Consider the following 9,049-nt stretch of genomic DNA (forward strand, 5'->3'; position numbering starts at 1 on the left):
TCTCTCTCTCTCTCTCTCTCTCAAACACTATCGAGGAATTCCCTCACATCCAACTTAAAACGAACCTATTGAACAGGTTAGTGGTCATAAGGTTCTGGGAGTCATATTAGACAACAATCTCACTTGGATTCCTCACATAACTTCCCTTTGCAAAAAGACAGCCCAGAAGAACCATCAACTGTCCAAAATAAAGCACTTCCTTGACCTCCACTCACGGAAATTATTTTTTCAAGCACATATCCAATCTACAATAGATTACGCATCAACACTATGGGATTCCGCCAGTGCAAATGCCATGACGCCATTACTAAATCTTCATAAACGGGGTCTCAAGCTGGTACTCCTAAAAAAGACTTCCCTATTGGAACCAGACAATAAACAAGCGAATATTCTCCCTCTAGTCCGTAGATGAGAGTACAACAAAGGAACAAAAATGCACAAGATTATGACAGGAAATGCACCACCAACATTGATAAACAAATTCTCTGTAAATTCATCAAGGAATCCATCTAACGTTCCTATCCCAATCCCAAGAATTGATTTGTTCAAATCCAGTTTGGTTTACTCAGGCGCCACTCTATAGAACTCACTCCCAGCAACAGTTAAACAACACCACATCCCTACTATCTTAAAAAACATTACCTTTCCCACCTTATGACAGTGTAATGTGCACTTTGTTCATACCGACGGACTTGGTGTGTACGGTTGCCCAGGTCCCCCCACTCCCCCACCTCATCATATTATATTGTACCCCTGTTTTTTATGGGTGTAAATTGAAGTATTATATCATAATAATTTTTGATGTATGTGTACCTATGTGGAGTGATGGTCTAGAGGTAACGCGTCCGCCTAGGAAACGAAAGAATCTGAGCGCGCTGGTTCGAATCACGGCTCAGCCGCCGATATTTTCTCTCCCTCCACTAGACCTTGAGTGGTGGTCTGGACGCTAGTCATTCGGGTGAGACGATAAACCGAGGTCCCGTGTGCAGCATGCGCTTAGCGCACGTAAAAGAACCCACGGCAACAAAAGGATTGTTCCTGGCAAAATTCTGTAGAAAAATCCACTTCGATAGGAAAAGCAAATAAAACCGCACGCAGGAAAAAATACAAAAAAATGGGTGGCGCTGTAGTGTAGCGACGTGCTCTCCCTGGGGAGGGCAGCCCGAATTTCACACAGAGAAATCTGTCGTGATAAAAAGAAATACAAATACAAATAATATTTCATTCGTTTGTAATGCATGTTACTTCTGTTTGCTTCTTCGGTTCTTTCATTTCTTTCCATTAAATGTAGTTATATTCATGCAGTAGTTGCCAGTTGCTCCATTGTCAGTTCGATGTATTGATGTATGTGTACCGATAAGCGCATAGTCCTTATACTGACCTACCGTTCTCTATCACATGTTCCATGTAATATGAGGTTAGCTATTCATTAGTTGATATTGTTTTATTCTCTCTCTCTCTCTCTCTCTCTCTCTGAGTCTCCCTCTGTCTCTCGTTCACGTGTGACATTTTTATTCTCATACTGTTTTATATGTAGAATTATGTTTCCTTTGGCAATGAGCACCTCCGCCCTTGTTATTGCTATGTGTATTTTTTTTTTATTAGACTTACTTTTTTATATTCACATTAGTATAGTATTTTTTAACATACACAATGTATGCTTATGTGTGTGTAAGTGTGCGTGAGAGAGAGAGAGAGAGAGAGAGAGAGAGAGAGAGAGAGAGAGAGAGAGAGAGAGTATGTGTTCTGTGTTTTTTTAAGAATTAATCAATTAATTTTTTTTATGTCGATTATTGATAACATGCTTGTGCCTCTCTCTCTCTCTCTCTCTCTCTCTCTCTCTCTCTCTCTCTCTCTCTCTGTGTGTGTGTGTGTGTGTGTGTGTGTGTGTGTGTGTGTGTGTGTGTGTCTGTGTGTGTGTCTGTGTGTTATTTTTACCATGCTTATGCCATTATGTAGTGTAGTATTCGTATTCTATGACCTTACGTAGCATTGTGTAGTGCATGCAATGACATATATAATGTAGTTTTGTGTAGTGTAGACCCTATTTCAGGGCGGGGACTGGATGAAAAAGAGCGCCAGCGCTTATCTATTATCCTCAATAATAAAGAATTTGTCTTGTTTTGTCTCTCTGTGTGTGTTGGCGTTCGCGTTGCGGCGTGTCTGATAGGATGGTAAGAGGTAAGTAGTGTGTGTGTGTGTGCGTGCGTGCGTGCGTGCGTGCGTGCGTGTGTGTGTGTGTGTGTGTGTGTGTGTGTGTGTGTGTGTGACAGGATGGTGAGAGGTAAGAGTGTGAACCACATCGCTCCAAAGCCCCTTCAAGACCAGGGGGTCCCTGAAGAAAGATATCGAAGAGATGCTCAAGATGGGCATGATCGGAGAGTCCCGGTCTCCTTTGCTTCACCAGTGGTGGTCGTCAAGAAGAAAGACGGTACTGACAGAGTGTGTATCGATTACAGGAAGCTCAACAAAATCAGTCTTTGACCCTGAGTCTATGCCCAGACTGTGGACCTCTCCTGTCAACTTTCAGGCAGCAAGTTTTTATCTAAGGTGGATCTCAGCGAGGGGTACTGGTATATTATATACATGTGCGCAAGGAAGATTTTCCGAAAACCGAGTTTATCAGCCAGATCAGTGGAACTTACGAGTGCCTGAGAATGCCGTTTGGTATGGTGAACAGTGATGCGACACTGGAAACAGGACTACAGAAGACACAAAGTGGCGTGGAAAATGTCGTGTACAACTGGGACGACCCAAAAAAAGGCCTGTGCAACGCTGCGTGACATCCTGTCCTGGGAGCCTGCATGTCTTCCGGCTGCCAGATCCGCCCAAAGAGTTTGTCATGAGGACCGACGCTTGGGACGATGGTGCTGGTGCTGTTCTGATGCAGGAGCACCAGGGTAAGCTGTTCCCAGTCAGCTGTGCCAGTGAGAATTTAAACTGTCGAAGGCTGAGAGGAACTACTCCACCGTACAAAGGGAGTGTCTGGCCATCGTCTGAAGTATCCGGAGGTTCGAGATGTGTAAAGATGTTTTTTTTTCTCTCATTATTCCACTGTTCTCATCTTTCACAATGTCCATACATAACACATTATTCCACTGTTCTAATCTTTCACAATGTCCAAACATAAGATGTGTGAAGTTTGTGCTTCAGATGCGGACCACAAACCGCTCACATACCTTCTCTCTCTCTCTCTCTCTCTCTCTCTCTCTCTCTCTCTCTCTCTGTGTGTGTGTGTGTGTGTGTGTGTGTGTGTGTGTGTGTGTGTGTGTGTGTGTGTGTGTGTGTGTGTGTGTGACGTGTTAAAATGTGATATATGGCCATGTTTGCTGGCTGTGGTTGTAATTTCGTTTTATCGTTTCAACTGACATAGGACGTGCATTTCAATCATATTTCAGGCACGCACACATACACACTCAGACCGACATGTAACATTTTACGTGTATGGGCATTTTGTTTATTTACCCCGCCATGAAGCAGGCACTCTCCGTTTTCGGGGGTTGCATGGTGGGTATGTTCTTGTTTCCATAACCCTCCGAACGCTGACATAGATCACAGGATTTTTAATGTGCATATTTGATCTTCTGCGTGCGTATACACACGAAGGGAGTTCAGGCACTTGTAGGTCTGCTCATATGTTGACCTGGGAGATCGGAAAAAATTCCACCCTTTACCCACCAGGCACCGTCGCCGAGATTCGAGCACGGGACCCTCAGATTGAAAGTCCAACGCTTTAACCATTCGGCTATTGCTGCCGTCGACATGTTAAAAGATTCGTTGTACTCCTGATGGGGAATCCTCGGGCAGATTATCTCCACGTGAGAAATCCTCTAATCTGTCTGTGTCCAAATTTAGTTGGTCAATCTCTGACACGCACACACACACTCACGTGGCTCTGCATCTGAGACAAGACAAGACAAGACAAATGTTTTATTTTCGAGGATAATAGGTAAGCACTGGCGCGCTTTTTTCATCCAGTCCCCGGCCTGAAACAGGGTCTACACTACACAATACTACATTATATGTCATTGCATGCACTACACGATGCTACTTAAAGTCATAGAATGCGAATACTATACTACATAAAGGCACAAGCATGGTAAAAATAAGACACACACACACACACACACACACACACACACAGAGGAACAAGCATTGTATTAATAATCGACATAGCAAAAAAACAAAAACAAAACCAGAACACACACACACACACACACACACACACACACACTCTCTCTCTCTCTCTCTCTCTCTCTCTCCCCCTCTCCCTCCATTTGATCAAATTCTGGCGATTACTTTCACACTTTTGGCTTCTCCGAATCACGATTATCTGATTTAGTTTCTGATAATGTAATATCTGTTCCTGAATACCATCTCGTCAGGCGAGATGCCACATTAAAACTAGAAACAGGATTGGTTGCCTATGTTCATCAGTCAGTTAATTATAAACAAGTTAGTTGTTTTGATCAATATAGAATAGAGTGTATTTGGTTAGAGATTCATTTCAAAGGGACAAAGCCAATCCTTGTGTGTTTTCTTTACAGAAACCCCGAAGAACGGGTTGAATGGCATGATCGCTTTGAGCTGATGATGGAAGATGCTTTGAACTATTCCAAAGAAGTAATTGTGCTAGGTGATTTTAATATAGATTTGTTAAAACCACAGGATAAATGGAGACGCACTATTGAATCATACAACTTAACACAGATTGTAGATACCCCAACAAGAAAGACGCTGCTCTCTGAAACGTTAATTTATCACATTTATGTAACTAACCCTAGCAATGTTGTGGAAACCTCTGTTCCCGTATTCGGCCTTAGCGATCACTTTCCTGTTTGTGTAACATGGTCAAAGAAAGGAATAAAAATCCCCAGATGCAGTCACAAGTATATATCGTACCGCAGCTACAAAAAAACTTTGATTCTGAGGGATTTCTGTCAGATTTATGTATGGCTGATTTTTCTAATGTTTACCAGTGTACCGATCCTGTTAGTGCTCTTGCAACTTGGTACAGTAACTTTCTTTCTGTCTTTAACAAGCATGCTCCCTTAAGGACTAAACATGTCAAACATGAAGAAAAGCCTTCCTGGTTAACAGAAGGTATAAAATTTGAAATAGAGTATCGTGATCTGCTTCTGGAAACTACAGGAAAAGATGAGAAATTTAAGAAACGGAGAAACAAAGTAACTGCAATGAAACGGGCTGCCCAAAAGAAATATTTCAGTGACTTGATGATATATATAAAAAAGATTCAAAATCCATCTAGAAAGCCATCAACCAACTGTCGAGGACAAAGTCAACTTCTGCTCCACCTGGAAATGAACTATCACCTGAAATCCTAAATAAACATTTTACTACTATCGCCAAAAGAATTGTCAAGGTTGATAACACACAGTCCAATGACTTGCAATTACTAAAATGTTTCTGTGATACCAAACATATACAATCTAACCTTTATCTAACATATATTAGCGTACATGACGTGTTCAAAGAATTATGTTCATTAAAACAGTCCAGATCCCGAGGTTTGGATGGCATAGATAGTAAAATATTAAAGATTTCAGCACCTATTATCTCTGAACACATTACATACATCTATAACATCTGCATTGATAAATCCTCCTATCCTCAAACTTTTAAAAATGCTAAAGTGTTCCCCGTCTTTAAAGCTGGTGATCCATCTGACCCTGCAAACTATAGACCAATATCAATATTATCCACATTATTCAAACCCCTCGAAAAACATATTAAACTTAACCTTCAGTCACATTTCAGCAGATATGATTCATTTCATCCCAACCAAAATAGCTTTAGAAAAAATCATTCCTGTCACACCGCACTAACAAATCTCGTAGAAGAATGGCATTTAAACATGAACAACGACTTGTTTACTGGTTCTGTTTTTATTGATTTTGCTAAAGCTTTTGATACTATTGATCACAATCTTCTCTCAAAAAAGTCATGTATGGATTATCCCCTGAATCTGTCGAACTTGTATCTTCCTTTCTTAATAGTAGGAAACAAATTGTCTTCCAAGATTCTAAAGTATCCCCTCTTATGCCTATCAATTATGGAATTCCTCAGGGATCAGTGTTGGGGCCTGTTTTATTTTCAGTCTATTTCAATGACCTTCCACTTTACGTTCATGGCGGGGGTTGGGGGGTTGAGTGTGTGTGTGTGTGTGTGTTGGGGGGGGGAGGATGCTCATTGCCAAAGGAAGCATAATTCAACATATAAGATAGTGTGAGAATAAAAATGTCACAGGTGACGAGAGAGAGACAGAGAGAGAGAGAGAGAGAGAGAGAGAGAGAGACAGAGACAGAGAGACACAGACAGACAGACAGACAGACAGATAGAGGGAGAGGGAGACTCAGAGAGAGAGAGAGGCACACACACACACACACACACACACACACACACACACACACACACACACACACACACACACACACACACACACACACAGAGAGAGAGAGAGAGAGAGAGAGAGAGAGAGAGAGAGAGAGAGAATAAAACAATGTCAACTAATGAATAGATAACATCATATTACATGGAACATGTAACAGAGACCAGCAGGTCAGTAAGGAAGACAAAGTAACATGCATTGTATCATCTAATCAACACACACACACACACGCACGCACACGCACGCACACACACACACACACACACACACACACACACACACACACACACACACACACACACACATATATATATATATATATATATAAAATATAACACACACACAGAGACACACAGACACAGACACACACACACACACACACATATATATATATATATATATATATATATATATATATATGTAAGGACTACGCGCTTATCGGTACACATACATCAATGCATCGAATTGACAATGGAGCAACTGGCAACTACTGCATGAATATATAACTACATTTAATGGAAAGAAATGAAAGAACTGAAGAAGCAAACAGAAATAACATGGATTACAAACGAATGAAATATTATAAAATAATACTTCAATTCACACACACGATAATGTATCCGTGATAACTGGAGCGGCTAGTTTGAGAATTCTGCTGTCGATGCCATCCAGTCCACGGGCTCCTGTCTGTTTTAAATGGATAAGGTAGTATTGAACTTCAAATACTGTTATGGGTTGAATATTTAACTTGACTGAGGTGTTCTTTTCACGACAATATAATTTTAACTTTTCAAGTTGATTCATTTTGTGAAATCTGTGATAAAAACTTTTTTTGGCTATTGTGGAAAAGTGTGTATTGAGTTGATTCACCAAAATGCCTTTGATCACGGCTGACTTTGTCGAAGACTGTTCGTTAGTTGATTTATGGCTTGCCACACTGATTTGGAGCTCTCTTTTGAGGATAATAAGTCTCGGTAATATTTCTTCTTTTCTTTGCGCTTATGTGAGTTTATTGCATTTCTCAATTGTTTTGATTCTTCATGGTAGCCATGTTCTTTCAGAAGGTCTCTAAGGTAGCCTGTCTTCTTCCAACCCTTTGGAACTCCAAGCTGGTTTTGGGTTGTGTTTCACTCTGGTAGTTTTCAGCGGAACGTGTCTATCATATATTCCTGTAGATATTGTGGTCCAATATTCAATTGCTGAATCAGGGTCTGTGATATCGTATACAGAAGAAAGCCTGGATTTGTTCACGTCATCTATGAATAGTTGTTCATTGAATTTTGAGAAGCATCGATAGGTGATTGTTTTGTGGCCTGGTTTGGGAATTTTTACTCCTTTTTTCCCTCATGTGACACAAATTGGATAGTTATCACTAGAGTTAAAGACAGGGACACACGTCTATAATATGTTGATTTTATTGGAAGTGTATATGTGATCTATGAGCGCCTGTGAGTTGGGCGTGACTGTGGTGGGTGTATTGTAAAGAAACTCACTGTTTGAGTCCACTGCTTATTTACTTTGATAAGGTCAGTGTTGAAGTCACCAAGTAAGATGATTTCCTTTGACTCTAAAGTGACAGCGTCTATCATTGCAGTAAATCTGTCTAACCAGTTCACCCGTTCTGCGGGATTCCTATAACAGAAACCAATTAAAATTGAGGGGGTGTTCTTTAGCTTGACTTTATCCACAGTGATTCTACGTCGTGTTGCTCTAGATTAAGTAGACGTTTGAAGGTGAGGGATTCACTGACATAGACAAGGAGACCAGTCTCTCTGGCTTTGGTGGGGGTCATTTCGGATTATACTATAGCCTGGGATGTGCATGTCGGCATCACTGATATGTCCGGAAAGTCTCGATTCTCAAAGTCCAAGTACATGAAACGGCTTTCCATGGTTAGTTAGTAGGGAGGATATTTCAGCAGTTTTATTAAATGCATGGTTGATATTCAAATGGGCAATCCGTAGACCTTCTTTTGATGGCCATACCGTTTGGTTTGTGGTCATTTTTATACGGATGACTGATGACTTGCGCGATGAGTTTGTTTAAAGTGAAGAGGAGTTGCGCAACATCGACCTCACTCTCTCGTCCGGGTCCACCAATTTCCAGTGGCAAGACTAAGTCGAGACGACTGGAGGATGAGCACGGATGAAGTGGATGACCAAGATATCCTTTCGGTGTCTCATCTTCGATCACCGATGTGTGTGACGGGACATTAAACAAAAATTCCTCCTCCTCAGTTCCCAGCTATCATATCGACCAGCAGGCTTTAGCTCACAAACGAGATTTCATGCTAACAATGGTCTCAACCAAAATGGTCGCGAACATTCGTACGATCACAATATACTTTTATGATAACTACAATTATAATGAAGTCAGCAAAAACAAAGAATTTCCATATGGTTGTCAAACAAAACAGCAATTGTGGAAATTCGTCAAGACTGGATTCTCAAGCAGACACAGGCCAAAAGGTGCAAACACATGTTAAAAAAGGAAAGAAAAAGAAAGGAAAGAAAAAATAAACTGGACGAAAAGAAAAGAAAAAAATCTAACAACACACATACATACGCACACCACCACCACCACCACTACAACAACAACTCACAAACCAGTGGCCAATAACGCAGTTTTATTAAAAAGACG

At 40.9% G+C, this 9,049-nt stretch overlaps 1 protein-coding gene across 3 annotated transcripts in view; it reads right to left on the reverse strand.

Annotated features, from left to right (window-relative positions):
* Positions 1 to 9,028: 9,028 nt before the first annotated feature.
* The window catches only part of LOC143294590 (uncharacterized), a 5,185-nt gene continuing 5,164 nt past the window's right edge, over positions 9,029 to 9,049 (reverse strand). For all 3 annotated transcript variants that reach the window (XM_076605971.1, XM_076605978.1, XM_076605966.1), the window contains exon 3: positions 9,029 to 9,049. This exon is cut by the window's right edge. The gene's annotated coding sequence lies outside the window, so the exon portion shown is untranslated.

This window comes from Babylonia areolata, chromosome 1 (genome assembly GCF_041734735.1).
Source record: "Babylonia areolata isolate BAREFJ2019XMU chromosome 1, ASM4173473v1, whole genome shotgun sequence".
In the NCBI taxonomy this organism is placed as follows: Eukaryota; Metazoa; Mollusca; class Gastropoda; order Neogastropoda; family Buccinidae; genus Babylonia; species Babylonia areolata.